Genomic DNA, 14,699 nt, shown 5'->3' with positions numbered 1-14,699 from the left:
AATGTCCTGCCCAGTACATGTCTTGGTCATCATTGTTAAAAAATTAATTGAAGAGAAAGATGTTTGTTTATGTTATCAGTTGTCTAAAGTCAATTAATCAGCTGATATATCATTATCAGATTTTTTAATATCTAAAACATTAACATCAACCTCAGAAATCTTGCACCAGCCACGTTCTTTAAAAACACCACACTGATGGAGGATTGGTTCCACTGACCTACAAACTGAATTCATCTGAAAGCTGTCGAGTACTTTAACATAATGTGTCATTAAGTCAGTTTCATGTGTACAATACTTCATCTCTTAAAACTAGTTTTAACAAAGCACAAACTAGTTTTATTTTCTTTCTTTAATGATATAAAAGTGAGTCCTTAGGTCCTACTGAACGTTTTATCAGCTGCTGTATAATCAGGGCGCTGCCCTTCAGTATAAAATCCTCTGTCATTAATGTGTTTGCATTTGTTTTTTTTATCAACCAACTTAAATAGGTTAAAGCCATATGTTTGGTCTGTCTGAGTTCCCCCTCATCTGCTCATAGCAGAGGATTGTGTGAAATAAAGACAGGGTCAAAGGCCAGATAGTATGAAGTATGAAAGACTTCAGTTCAACATCATACACCTGATGTCAGTGATGATGATGCCATAATATTAATATTATTGACAAAGAACTGATCAGTGACATCTTGATGACGATCAGTTTGGAATGAAGACAAATTCTCAATTGGATGTTCAAAATAGACAAAAACATTTATTGTATAAGTTTAAAACCACATTTTACAATCAAGACAGTGAAAATGATGTCACATCCTGCATGATGCCCTCAGGTCAAAACAGAATCATCCACCAGTCGAGATTTGGCTGAAACTTTATTTTTATTCCATTCTAAAACAAAATAAATGTCTATAAACAAACTCCACATTTTAAATATTTAAAAAACACCAATGAGCCACTGCTGCTCAGTGGGCGGAGACTACAGCTAGCGGGATGGGTCATATTTCCTGGGCCACGCTGTTTGGTCAGTACACTGGAATCTGTAGCGCAGGAATCGAACTCGTGGTTTGATGTGGAAGTCAGCAGGTATCCTCCAGTTCCACATTTTCTGCACCTGAGACAGAAAACAGAGCGAATTGTTTGAAAGAGATGAATCACTTTGTTGTTATTGATACTCAAATAACACTTCATAATAGACCTTAAGTATCAGTAGTGTTGATACTTTGGGTATTGATCTGTCTATTAATCTAGGTTGACCTATCCATCTAGTCTCTGTTGTTTTAATCCACAGCAGAGGGCACTGCTGCTGTTTTCAATAAATAATAATCAATTAGATTTCCAGTGGTTACACGATGTGACTGGAGTTTTCACATTACAGGGTGCAGGTCTGGAAGGAGCCCAGACCTTTATGATCTGCACGTTTTACTGTGGTTCATGCAACAAGTGAAAAAAAGTCATAAATAAACACTTGAGCAGCCTTCAGACAGGTTCTCCAGAGAACAGTCAGTCATCACAGTCTGCATGAAGCAGGTGCTAGCCTGGTGCCAGCAGGGACTGAGTGAAAGGGGATCAGGTTTAGAGATTCAGAGTTCATACAGAGGGTCAGAGATCAGTGCGTATTGTTACGAACCTTCAGGACCCTGACCAGATGGGTTGTACTGTTCAGTGACTGAACCTGCAGAGAACAAGCAGAGCCAAGAAAAGAGAAAGAACAAGCCTTCAGCACCTGGTCTCAGGTAAGATATGAACAATCATAAACAGGACTAGTTCATCCTAACCCTTAATCAGAGCAGTTAACTCCAACCAGAACCAAGAACACAAGAACAACACACACTGGATTCAAACTGAAACCTATTACAGAGACCTTTAAAATGGTTTGACCTGAAACTGGAAATTGGTTCAGTTCTTGCCCGATTTTCTGGTTAGTAGACTGGTTTCAGACTGGCTTGTGGAGTGTTTTCAGACTTGTTTGTTGACTGGTTTCACATAGGTTTGTAGACTGGTTTCAGACTGGGTTGTTAACTGGTTTCAGACTGGTTTGTGGAGTATTTTCAGACTGGGTTGTGGGGGGTTGTTAGACTGGTGTCAGAATGGGTTGTCGACTGGTTTCAGAATGGGTTGTGGAGAGTTTTCAGACTGGTTTGTGGAGTATTTTCAGACTGGGTTGTGGGGGGTTGTTAGACTGGTGTCAGAATGGTTTGTAGACTGGTTTCAGAATGGGTTGTGGAGTGTTTTCAGACTGGTTTGTGAAGTGTTTTTAGACTGGTTTCAGAATGATTTGTGGAGTGTTTTTAGACTGGTTTCAAAATGGTTTGTAGACTGGTTTCAGACTGGTTTCTCATGTTAAACATTGAACATCTGTAAAACTTACCAGCTGCCTGTGTGTGATCTGTCACAGCTGGACGACCTGAAACAAACACACACATAGAGTATATTCACACACACACAAATTCACACAACCACACAATTCTACAGTAGACGAAGACATGATACACTTGACCTGAACTTCTTCTACTGTTTAAATAAAAGTAACTTACTGGAGTCGGTTGAACTTCTTGTTGGATCGGCTGTCACTACAAACACACAACAACATGTTGAACATGTCTGACCTTTAACCTTTCTGCAGCATCACTCACTCTTGGCCATGTCAGAGGTGGAGCTCACCTGTGTTTGTCCCTGTGGAGTCGGTTGCCATGGTCACCAGGTCTGTGTGGGAGTACACATCTGAAACTTAAAAAACCCACCCCAAAAACAACAGGATGATTGACAGACGGGAGGTTTGTCCCCACAGATAAAAGGTGTGTGTCAAACAGATAAAAAGGCAGGTGTGTGTCAGGCAGATAAACAGACAGACAGATGTGTGTCACACAGGTAAACAGACAAGTATACCTGAGTTCAGTGTGTGCGTGAAACCATTTACAGTCTCTGTGTGGAGGACGAGAGGGGACGATTCTGCAACACATGACAGGAAGTGAGTCCCCAAAGGTGAATTAACAATTTGCAGGCAAAACAAACTCTTACTGTTGGTTGTCATAGTAACTCTTACCTGTGACATCATGTCCCAGTCCAAGACCTGAAGCTGGAACCAATTGGAACACAGAGTCAGGTTTCTGTCAGTGATCAAAACTATTAATTGGTGTATTGATTTATTGACTTAATCAGTTCCTCTCACCTGTGAGGTCAATGTGACTGGTCACTGACTGTGCTCCACCTGCTGACATCATCATTAGGCATTAACACTAATTAGGTCACTAATTGTTGAATAAGTTAATCAGACCAGTTTGTCCCTGACAAAAATCTAATCAATCAACAGTTTATCAATAATGATCCAGTAGATCAATTATCAGACTGTACCAGTGAGATCAGTCTGGAGGTCATTGAAGGGAACTGGTCGGTCGGTCACTGCAGAGACAAGAGACTGAGCTACATATCTGACCTGAGATCAGCTGGTTCAGACCGATGGAGGTGAATATAGCGTCAGAGAAGAACTAGAATTTACCTGCGTTTGTGTCTGTCAGCTGAGTCTGTCGACCATTTCCTGAAAAACACAAGTTGTCAGTGACTCACAGCTGAAATGCCACACAACTGTCCAGCGTGGTTCAAACATCACAACAACAAATTATTAAAGTCCCACATGAATCATTAAACATCATTAAGTATCTATAATTCTCAGAGGTCAAACAGACTCCTACCATTAGTATCAGGTGAGTCACCTCCATCTGTGAGGAAAAATATAAAATAAAGATAAACATTAACTGAAGCTCCTCGTGTGTGTGTGTGTGTGTGCGTGTGCGTGCGCGCGCGCGTGCGTGCGCGCGGGCGTGTGTGCGCGCGTGTGTGTGTGTGTGTGTGGTATAAACATTTCTACCTCTTGTTTTCAACTCTGACTCTCAGAGCAGGTGTCTGACATATGAACCATCAACACATGAATCATGTGTATCTGTGCAGGTGAGTTTACCTGTTTGTCCTCTGTGAGCTTCACTGTGTGATGAAGATGAAGCTGCTGCAGCTGACAAAGAAAAACAGGGAAAGCAACAAACACCAGGTATCAGAATAAAAGTCTTTCTGGTTTTTCAGAGAAAAAGTCTTTTGTGCACCAACCTTCCTGGACTGCAGAGTGGGAGGAGCCTGAGACAGAGCTGGACAGTGATTGATCAGGTCCTGAGCTCATAGCGGTGTGGTCTAGTCCTGATTGGTCGATGCTGATGTCAGCTTGATGAACACGATCTTCAACAGGATGACACCAGAACAGGTGAGTTGTACAGAGTCTTACAGTAACAAACCTGATCCCTGATCAGCTGACACCTGTGGGGGCAAGGTCAATACCTGCAGGTGAGTCAAGGCTGGAGCCGCTGTTCTGCTCTGCAGATGGGGCTGCTGTCACATCTGAACTGATCACTGACACACAGACAAAAACAGGCCGATCAATTGATCAGTAATACAGCTGATCAATGACACAGCTGATCTTCTTAAAACTGACAGAAGAAGAAGAAGAAGAAGAAGCAGAAGAAGAAGAAGCAGAAGAAGAAGAAGCAGAAGAAGCCTTTCTCAGTACAGAGTACACCAAGACTCCCGCACTTGGGAATCTGAACTTGGAGAGTTTGGATCCTGAAGAAAAAACACACCTGTGGAGTCCAGCTGGGTGGGTGGAGTCATGTGACCTGTCAGAACAAAGGACAAAGCTGTGCTTATCACACCAGTGCTGATCATACCTGCACCAGTCACACCTGCAATGGTTTGTTGTATATTTCAACAATCTTGATTTCTTTTCCTTAATCAGAAGCCCTGATCAATGAGCATTCATTCAGGTGTAGACATCACAGCTCATGTTGATGTCATCTTTAAACACCTCATCCTGTGTTCTTCCTGTATGAAGTTATTTAACCTCCATATTTAGAGACAGATACATGTTTAGACAGCCGTGGAAGATCAGACCAGGGATGTTGATGTGAAAATCTGGACTGAATGGATCACGTCCACCTGAACACACATGAGACCACAAGTCAGATCAGAAACATGTTGTTACTGTTGTGATCTGACACTTTTAAACTTTTAGTTTTACTCTAAGAGTGTTTCATTTTAGTTTAGATAAAGAATAAACATTACTTAGTTAAAAACAGGTTAGAAATAAAACACTTCATTAACAGTATGTGTGAGAGTTTGTGGAAATCAAGCTGTGTTGTCTCTTAGTTAGTTAGTTGACTTTTTTTATTTGTTTATCATTTGAAGTTTCTACAGTAACAAAAGGTTGTCCAGGTGTTGATTTTTTACATCATCACTGATTGATACCTGGTTTTAACCTGTTGTATGCTGACTCCTCTACCTGCTGATGATAGTTTAAAGGAAATTTTGCAGTTTTCAAACTGTAAATTTTCATCAACATGAGCTGAAACACCCGAGGATCACCTGACAGGTAGAAAACTGTTAGATTTAAACTCTGTCTGTTGTCAGGTAAACCTACCCATAAGGCCAAGCAGGAAGTCATGACTGGATGGGTCGATGATTCCTGGAGGAGAAGAAGAAGCAGGACACACAGATGAGTGGACATGTTGAAAACAGACAACGCAGTAAACAACCTGACGACTGATTATTGAGTCATCGGCTCGGTGCAGTCGAGGTGTGTCAATAGGGTGACCTCAGGATTGTATCTCCGTGGTTCTCTTAGTTTAATCAGACCGGGACCTCCAGTGAGAGGGATGAGAGTCCCGTGTACTCTCTGTACTGGAAACCAGTGGATTGTTCCCTGCAGGTTGGGAGGGAGTCACTGCCCAAGGTGAAGGAGTTCGAGTATCTCAGGGTCTCACCAGTGAGGGTCAGATTGAGGTGAGATCAAGAGGTGGACTGGTGCAGTCAGCAGTGATTTGGACTCTATCAGATAGTGGTGCTTCAGAGGGAGCTGATCCTGAAGGTGAAGCTCTGGATCTCTATCTCAGTCCTCGGCTGTGGACCGGGTCTTCGAGTAGTGACTCAGAGATTGAGATTCCAGATCTTGACTCGTCTGCCATTGTTCTGCTCCAGGTCACAGTCTGTCTCAGCTCAGTCTTTGGGATCAGCCGTCACAGTCTTATCATCGTCATCTCACTGATGATGCTCTTAATGTTTGAACTCCAGGGTTGTGATGTTGTTAGATAAGAACAGATCTTTGTCATGCTGGCTTTGGTTTGCTGCTGTCAGAGGTCTACATGACGACAGACCTGACGTAGTAAAGGTGGACCTTTGTGTTGAGGTTGTGCTGCTTGGACCAGGTATTGTGTAGTTGGTAAAACTCACCCTGAGCTGATGTTCCCTCCTGTTGTTGTGTAGAAGCTTGTGTGTCTCATAAACCCTGACATCTGTGTTTCAGCTCCCAGCAAGTTCACCCAGGCTGAACTGATCTCAGGTGAGGGGCCTGATGACAGACAGCACACCAGTCCTCCAGGTGAGAGGCCGGGGATTGGTGCTGACAACGCCACCCAGTAAGAATGAAAATCAGTTATGATCAACTACAAAGGTCCAAGCAGCTGAAACTGTCTGTCTGAGAGACATTGGGGGACCTCAGAGGTCCAGGAGGAGGAGAACCACTGCTCCTTCATGGTGACAGCTGATCAGGATCCTTCAGACACCAGAACCTTTCTGTGCAGTATAGTTAATGTTTGGGAAAGATCAATAACCAATATTCAATAATCAGATCTGATGAAAAAGAGATGATAGCAGACAGACCTCACCTGGACACTCACCTGTATAATCCAGGTGAGAAACTCCGACCCCAAATGACCCCAACACACCTGAAAGAGATACACAGGTAAACATCAAGACAGACAGATATACAGAGAGACAGGCAGGTAAACAGAAGGACAGGTAAACAGAGAGAGATACAGGTAAACGAGAGATACAGGTAAACGAGAGAGACAGATGACAGAGAGAGACAGACTGGTAGACAGAGAGAAAGACAGATAAACAGAGAGACAGATAGGTAAATAGAAGGACAGGTAAACAGAGAGCGAGAGACAGGCAAACATAGAGGACATGTGACTTTTCTTTACGTTTTAAAAACATCTACATTCAGTTCACAGCCTGTCTCACTTATCCATCTCTTCCTGTAGCCCCGCCCCCTACAGCTCACCTGTCTGACTGTCAGCTCTGCCTTCTCCTCCTCCTCCTCCATTAAGCAGCTTCTGTCCATTACCTGAAACACACATCACAATAATCAGTCATTCTTTGATTTAATTCTTTAGTGTGTGTGTTTTTAGTGTGAGTTTAGTAAGTTATTGATCAGGATGTATTGACAATGATTTTACAGATATTTACCAATGGACTCAGAGTCAACTCTGTCAGAACCTGCAGACATAAACGTTTCATATCTGACAAACTTATTTGGGGATTGACTGATAAATTCAAACATCAATAACATCATTCAGTATTCGTTCATGCTTTCATTATCACCTGAGCAACACACCCACGTCACGTTACCTTATGTCACGTTACCCTAGACTTCACGTTATTATCTTATATTTAATACAACCTGTTTACCTGCAGCTTGAGTGTGACCTGCAGATACACCAGAGAGTTCTGGTGCTGCTGCAGAACCTGCAGAACCTGGCAGGAGAACAGGAGGAGAACTTACTGTTGTTCTGTAAACAGGAGAACAATAGCAAACTAACAGGAATAAAATACAGTAAAGTACTGTATATAGTATAGTACTAAGTAGTATAACAAAGTAAAGTACTGTTTTTTTAGTAATTTATTGCTTGATTGATTGATTGATTGGTGATTATCTGCCAGTTATGACTATTGATTAGTGATTAGTGATTGATGATTATCTCTTGGTTGTGATGATTGATTAATTGATTATTTTCTACGGGATTAGTTAAAACATATTGATTGATTGATAACATAAATATTGAACTGAATACATGACCATAATCTGTTTTTTTTGGGGGGGCTTTTTATGCCTTTATTTGTTATTTGTACAGTAGAGAGACAGGAAATGGGGAGGCAGAGAGAGGGGGAATGACATGCAGTAAAGGGCCCGATGCGTGATTCGAACTGAGGCCGACTGCAGCGAGGACTGTAGCCTCTACATATGGGACGCCTGCTCAACCCACTGTGCCACTTGATGCCCCTAATCTGTCTGTTTTTAATAAACCCTGTTATCAGGCTTATTCTTCTCATTTACCTGCAGAGCTTCCTGCTGTTCCATCACCTCTCCCTCCTCCTGCTGTTCCATCACCTCTCCCTCCTCCTGCTGTCTGACCCCTCGAATCTGAAAATGAACATAAACAAATGAAACTACATTTATTTACAGTAGATTAGCTGGATTTATTGGAATGATCTAGATGATTCAATTCATTATTTCATATTTTACCAATAATGTTATTCACTTCTCCTGCAGTGTTCACACTGAGATGCTGTGAGATTAGTGAGGTGATGTGTTTGTTGTCAGCTTTACTGTAACCATGCAGAAGGACTGCGACTAGTCACTGGTTGTCAAACATTGTACAAGAACAACCTGCAGATTATTTCTCATCCAAATGATTCAGTCTGTTCAGGTTCTGTCTGTGCAAAATCAATAAACAATAAACCAAAAATAAAAAACAGCAAATGTCCTCAAAATGAATATCAGAATCTCCCTGAGGACCTGTGTGGGAAGGACCTCAGGTGTTGGGGACCTGTGAAGACTGTGAGAGGTGAAAGGTTCTTAAGTAAAGTTATTAATATTGCAGCCATTAGAAATTCAAATGAATTTCAGTGTGACATGATAAATGAATAATAATGTTGTTTTCTAGACTGATATAAATATGTTCACCTGACTTTTTATCACTGGTGTATTTTGCCCTTTTCTGCACATTTAGATTTTTAATCCTTTGTCTTTTTCTGTGTCTTCAGTTTCAGCAGGTGGTGCTGTGGCACCAACCCTGACCTCCTGCAGTAACCTGAGACCTGCAGCATCATGTGGATCTGACTAGATCAGGTTAATCCTGGTCTGAATACCAGCCAGTTAATCTGGATTAAACCTGAGACCAAACAGGAACAAACACACTGTTCAGAAGGGAAAAACTTGATCAGGATCAACTCACCTGAACCTCCGGCTGCCGCCGTGGTGGTCTGCTGCCCACCAGGAATGCCTGTAAGAGGGGGGAGGACAGGGGTGAAGGTGGTGGGAGAGGAGGATGGCGGGGACGACAGGTACCAAGTGTTCAGCATGAATAAAGCTTCTGTTTCCATCAGTGTCGTTAACATCTGATGATGACTCTTCTCTTGTTGTTACAAACAAACTGGTTTTATTTGGCTCCACTTGATGATGAGTTTCCATCAGATGTCAGCGACACAGATCTGTCATCACCTCAGTCATTTACAGTCTCTCAGCTTTTCATGTCTTTGTGTTTATGCAAGTTTATGTTGTAAGGTTAAAGGTCACAGTGTGTTTTATCCTCTCACCCTCAATCTTATCCTGACTCTTGGAGTCATCATCATCTGGAAAGAAAAAAACATCCAACATTTATTTCTCTAATTAAGAAGTTTTTTACAACATGTTTTAAGATCACAGGTCTCAGATTAAACTCTCTCTTCCTCCGGGTCAGACCTGTTGACTCTTTTCTCCCTGAACGGTGTCATCTCTATCTTTTCTTCTTCGTCTTACACTCGGTCATCAGTCGTTCTTTCCTGACCTCTTTGTTTTTGTTATTTTTCTTCCTTTTTGTTGAATACCAGACGAGAACATCGATATCAGACGAAGTTCAGTGACGTTATTACGTTTCTGACTTTTAACAACTCAAAGACAAAACAGAGTCAAACTGAAAATTCACATCACTGCTGACTGCACCAGTCCACCATTTTGCTTTATTTCTGTTTCATTTCTTCCTCTTCCTCCCTCTTCTGATCCCATACATCCCACTGTCACATTCGCATGAGTTCCTCCATCAGCTCTGCTTTGTCTGTTGTTGTAGCTACATGTTGTTGTGTCAATGTGTCCTTATGTCACATTGCACCAATAAATAAACACGTGTTTGTAAATATGAACAATAATTATGACATGAAAATGTGCAATTTATGTGAAATGTGATTTACTATAAAACTGCTGTCTTCACGGTTATCAAACATTTATTAAACTAATACTAAAACATACTTTTTGGATTTTTCACCCAGATCCATGATAATGTTGATAATTCAGTTCATTGTTCTTCATAACTGAATGAGGCAGCAGCTACGTTCATCAGAATGGATAAAAACACAGCCACACTCCTGTTAAAGCTAACTAACTTTACAGAGTAGCATCAGCTGCCATCAGCATGTTTTTATGGATCATGAGGATGAACAAAGGCTCACTGTCATGGTGTTTGTATTTGTATATAAACCAGGGTTGTTAAAATAACAATTTTAACTATAATTAGTTCATCGTAGAAAAATAATGCATTAGAAAAAAAATAATTAAGATTAATTGCACTCTAGCCTATGTGGGATGTCATCTACCTGTGTCAGGCCTGTAAGTACTCTCGCTCTTGCTCGGCTGTTTGGTCATGAGGAAATGAAAATGGATTCACTTTGCAAAAGAAAAGATCATTCAGATGCTCCTGTACCATGACAGTCAAAAATTACTAATAAGGACAGACGAGGAATCAGCACTTGATCTGGTGCTGAAACACATCTTTCCAACAGGAAAGACTCATGGATCAAATACTGCAAAGAAATGACCATCATGTATTTTATGTGCTGCTCTCAGTGTGGCCAAACATTTATGGAGAAACTACAGAAAGTTTTCCCACCCAGCTGAAAACTTTATATATGAAACAACAGAATGAAGCATCAACTCGACAGGGACAGATTCTCTGATGGAAGTGTATGTTTACCTTTGTAAATATATTTTTTGATGGACTATTTAACTTGTTTCTCACAGCAAATATTCATATATGAGATTGATTTAGATTCATTCATCACCAAGATTATTTTTTTAATTGCATGACACAAACATAAAAGCTATACTGAGCTGACTCAGACACACCAGCTACAGTTCACTGATTTTCAGATTTTTCTTCATTGAAGGGTGCACATGAGGCTCTGGTGCGGATGACGCATGAGCTGGAAAACAAACATGGACACTGAATTTGAAGAGAGGCTGTGAGGAGCCCACCAAGGATTAATCTTAGACAGAAGATGGACAGCACACAAAGCATCTCTTCTTCTATTGCATGGATGTTGTAATTTTGTTCTGATTTGAGGTGCGCATGCACAGAATTCGTAGACGTTGATCTATTGCACACGTAAAGAGGGCGTCCACCAGAGTATAAATGAAAACAACTAGGTGTCCATGGTGTCCACAGTTGTATGTAGTCTAATCTTAACTCAAAGGTCAATAACTAAAGCTTCAGTGCAGAGGGAGACCTAGGGTGTTAGAGGTGCTAGGAGAGGAGGTGCTCTCTGAAGAGATGAGTCTTCAAGATGTTCTTGAAGATACAGAAAGATGCCTTTTCTCTGATAGCATTTAGTAGCCTGTTCTACCATCGGGGCCACAGACCAGAACTCTAGTGTTCATCTTGTGTTCAGGGATAGCAGAGCCAGAAAACATTCCTTGGATGAACACAGTGGCTGAGAAGGATGTATGATTGAGTTGAAGTAGATGGTGCAGACCCAGATGTCCCTCTGAAGGCAGCATTAGTAACATGAATTTGATTTGGGTGGCCATGGGTAGCCAGTGTAGGTCGACGAGTGGCGGAGTGACATGTGCCCTTGTAGGCTGATCAAAGACCAGACGGGCTGCTGCATTTTGGCCCATCTTTAAGGGTTTCACTGTGCATGAAGGGAGGCCTGCTAGAAGGGCATTGCAGTAGTCCGAGTGAGAGATAACCATGGTCTGGACCAAGAGCTGGGTGATGTACTGAGTCAGGTACGGTTTGTTTTTTCTGATGTTGGACCAGGAGACAGATGCAACATAGTCATAGAAGGATAGCTGGTCATCAAACATGACACCCAGATTTCTTGTGACCTTGATTGGGGTAAGAGATGAAGAGGCAATTTTGATATTGATTTCATGATGGAGAGACTGGTTGGGCGGAGTTCAGTCTTACGGATATGTCAGAGAGACAGGCCGAGATCTGCGCAGAGACCGTGGGGTCGTCTGGCGTGAATGACGGATATAGTTGGGTGTCATATGCATAGCAGTGATATGAGAAAATTAGAGCTAATTACTGATCACTAATCACCATGGTTTCAGAGTGATGTGAATGACTAAATCATATAAGCCACAGACACCAACAACCTTCATCACATGACCTGATCAAACAGCTGCCAAATAAACGCATTTCTTATTCCTAATTCTAATGTTTCAAAGGTGCTCGTGTTGGGTGTGTCCTGTCACATTTTATTCAATAACTCAGTTTGTGATTGGATCACTTTTTGAATGGTGAAACCCCAATCTCTCCAAACTATACTGCCTGATACAGAATTTCGTCTGTGTCGCCAGGTTGGGCACAAGTCGAGTCGAGTCCTGTAAGGTTGAGACAAGTTGGGTTGGGTCAAGTAGAGTTGAATCAAGCTGAGTCACAACAGATTAAGTAAAGTCAAGTTCAGTTTGTGTTTTCAAATTAGTTCTACCAATCAATAAATCAATGGACCACATTGATTAATTTGAAAGCAAGTTTTCATTGATTCAGTTTTATTCGTCAAGAGTAGAAGCACTCATTCAGAGTTTATACTTGAATGTATAGACACTGACAGGAAGCAGCCTTTTCAAAATAAAAGCCAGTTTCTCACACACACTCAGGCCTACCCTCTTCCTCCTCTGACAGCTCCCCCTCCCCCTCCTCTGTGGCCTCCACCTCCACCTCCTCCCTCTCCTTCTCTGGAAAGCATAAAAAATAAAGTGAAATTAAATTATAAAATGTAAAGAAAATCAACGCTTTCCCATTCAATTCATGTGTGTTGTGTCTATATATATACTGTAATATATACTGTATATGTGTGTGTATTCTTACCTTCCACAGGAGCCGTAGAGACAGTTGTTGCCAGAAAGACGACCATCCACACTATCAACAGGTTTCTGATGTGATAGAGATTACTTCAGTAATCAATGCCGATCTATACTGATCAATAACTATCACTACTGAAATGCTGTACATCAGTCCACAATGGTCAGTTCCTTATATACCAAGAAATACTGCTAATTAGTAACAGTCAGTATAAATCAATCCTCATCAATGACTATCAGTACCAGCCAAAACCATCAATACAACAGAATGACAGTCAATAATAGTATTTATCAATATCAATACCAGTCAGCACAGATCAGCAGCAGTCAACAATGAACAACACCAATCAGTTACAGGGGATGCAAATATTAGTCAATACTAATCAATACCAGTCAATATAATCAATATGAATTACTTCTGATCAGCCAACAGAAGAGTAAAACCTCATATCTCCAGTGGTCAAACACAGCTGTTGACATTCTGGAGATACAAGGATTGAGCTGACAACAGTACTAATGTATGAAAATGAAGCTGAACACTGACTGGATGAACAGCCTGTCAATCAAAATGTGCATCCAATCAGGATGAAACACAAAGTCACAACAACAGACACCTCAGAATTATATAGAATTATATCATATTTATATAATATAATATTACAGCACTACTACAGTACTACTGTACTACTGTGGTACTACTGCAGTACCACTGATGTACTACTGCAGTACCACTGATACTTAAAACATAGTACAGTACTGTTATATTACTAGAGCAGTACAGAGTATAACAATACTGTTAGTAGTACAGTTTATTGCAGTACTATTATATTACTATAGCAGTACAGAGTATTACAGTACTGTTACATTACGACAACAGTACAAAGTATTATATCATTAAATTCAGAAAACATTCACATACAACACAGTATAACCTACAATAGTAATAATAATGTAGTAGCAGTAACCCTAGTAACAACAGTATAAGCAGTATACTTCGTAGTAATAGAAGTATTAGCAGTATAATTAGTAGTAAGAGCAGTATTTGTAGTATAGTTAATAGTAGTATTAGCAGTACAAGTAGTAGTAATAGTAGTAGTAGTAGTACTCACGGTGGCAGCATGCTGCTGTCTGAGTTCTCCTGTTAAACTAAAGAGAAGCAGCTGAAGAGTTGCTGCTCCTCCCTCAAACACTCATATTTATACACACTGAGGGAGGGGAGTGGCTGCTCATACTACTGCTGAAGATACTACAAACATTAATACAAACTACAGCAAATATTACTACTGCTACTGCATCTACTGCTATACCCAAAACCAAAGAAATACTACTACTAACTACTTCTGGGTAGTAGTTGTGTAACTGTTACTTCCATCCATCATGTGTCCTCTGTAGCATGTATCCTGTGCAGGTGTATCTCAGCATTCACTGGGGGAGGGGCAGGGTTTACCTGGACAGGTGACCTGTCTAAAGTACAACTGTCCTGTTTCAGTCATTGTGGGTGTATGTGTGTTGAAGGGGGTTGCATGAGGTACTTATCTGTAGTCAGTGTCACCTGCAGTAGAGCTGAGTCAGCAGGCTCCAGTCTGGAGAAGCAGCAGAAGGACGTCACAGGAGCTGAGTGATGTTTGATGATTAAGCAATGAAAATATGCTAAATATACTGTACACTAAACTCATACTGGTTTTCAGGTGGACATTTTTTAAGTGGCTAAAATATTTTTTTCCGGTCCCCATCCGCAATAGCACATCACTCAGCTCCTGTGATGTCCT

This window comes from Seriola dumerili, unplaced genomic scaffold (assembly GCF_002260705.1).
Source record: "Seriola dumerili isolate Sdu_G_001 unplaced genomic scaffold, Sdu_1.0 BDQW01000110.1, whole genome shotgun sequence".
Classification (NCBI taxonomy): domain Eukaryota; kingdom Metazoa; phylum Chordata; class Actinopteri; order Carangiformes; family Carangidae; genus Seriola; species Seriola dumerili.
Note: the sequence above shows the minus strand (reverse complement) of the source record.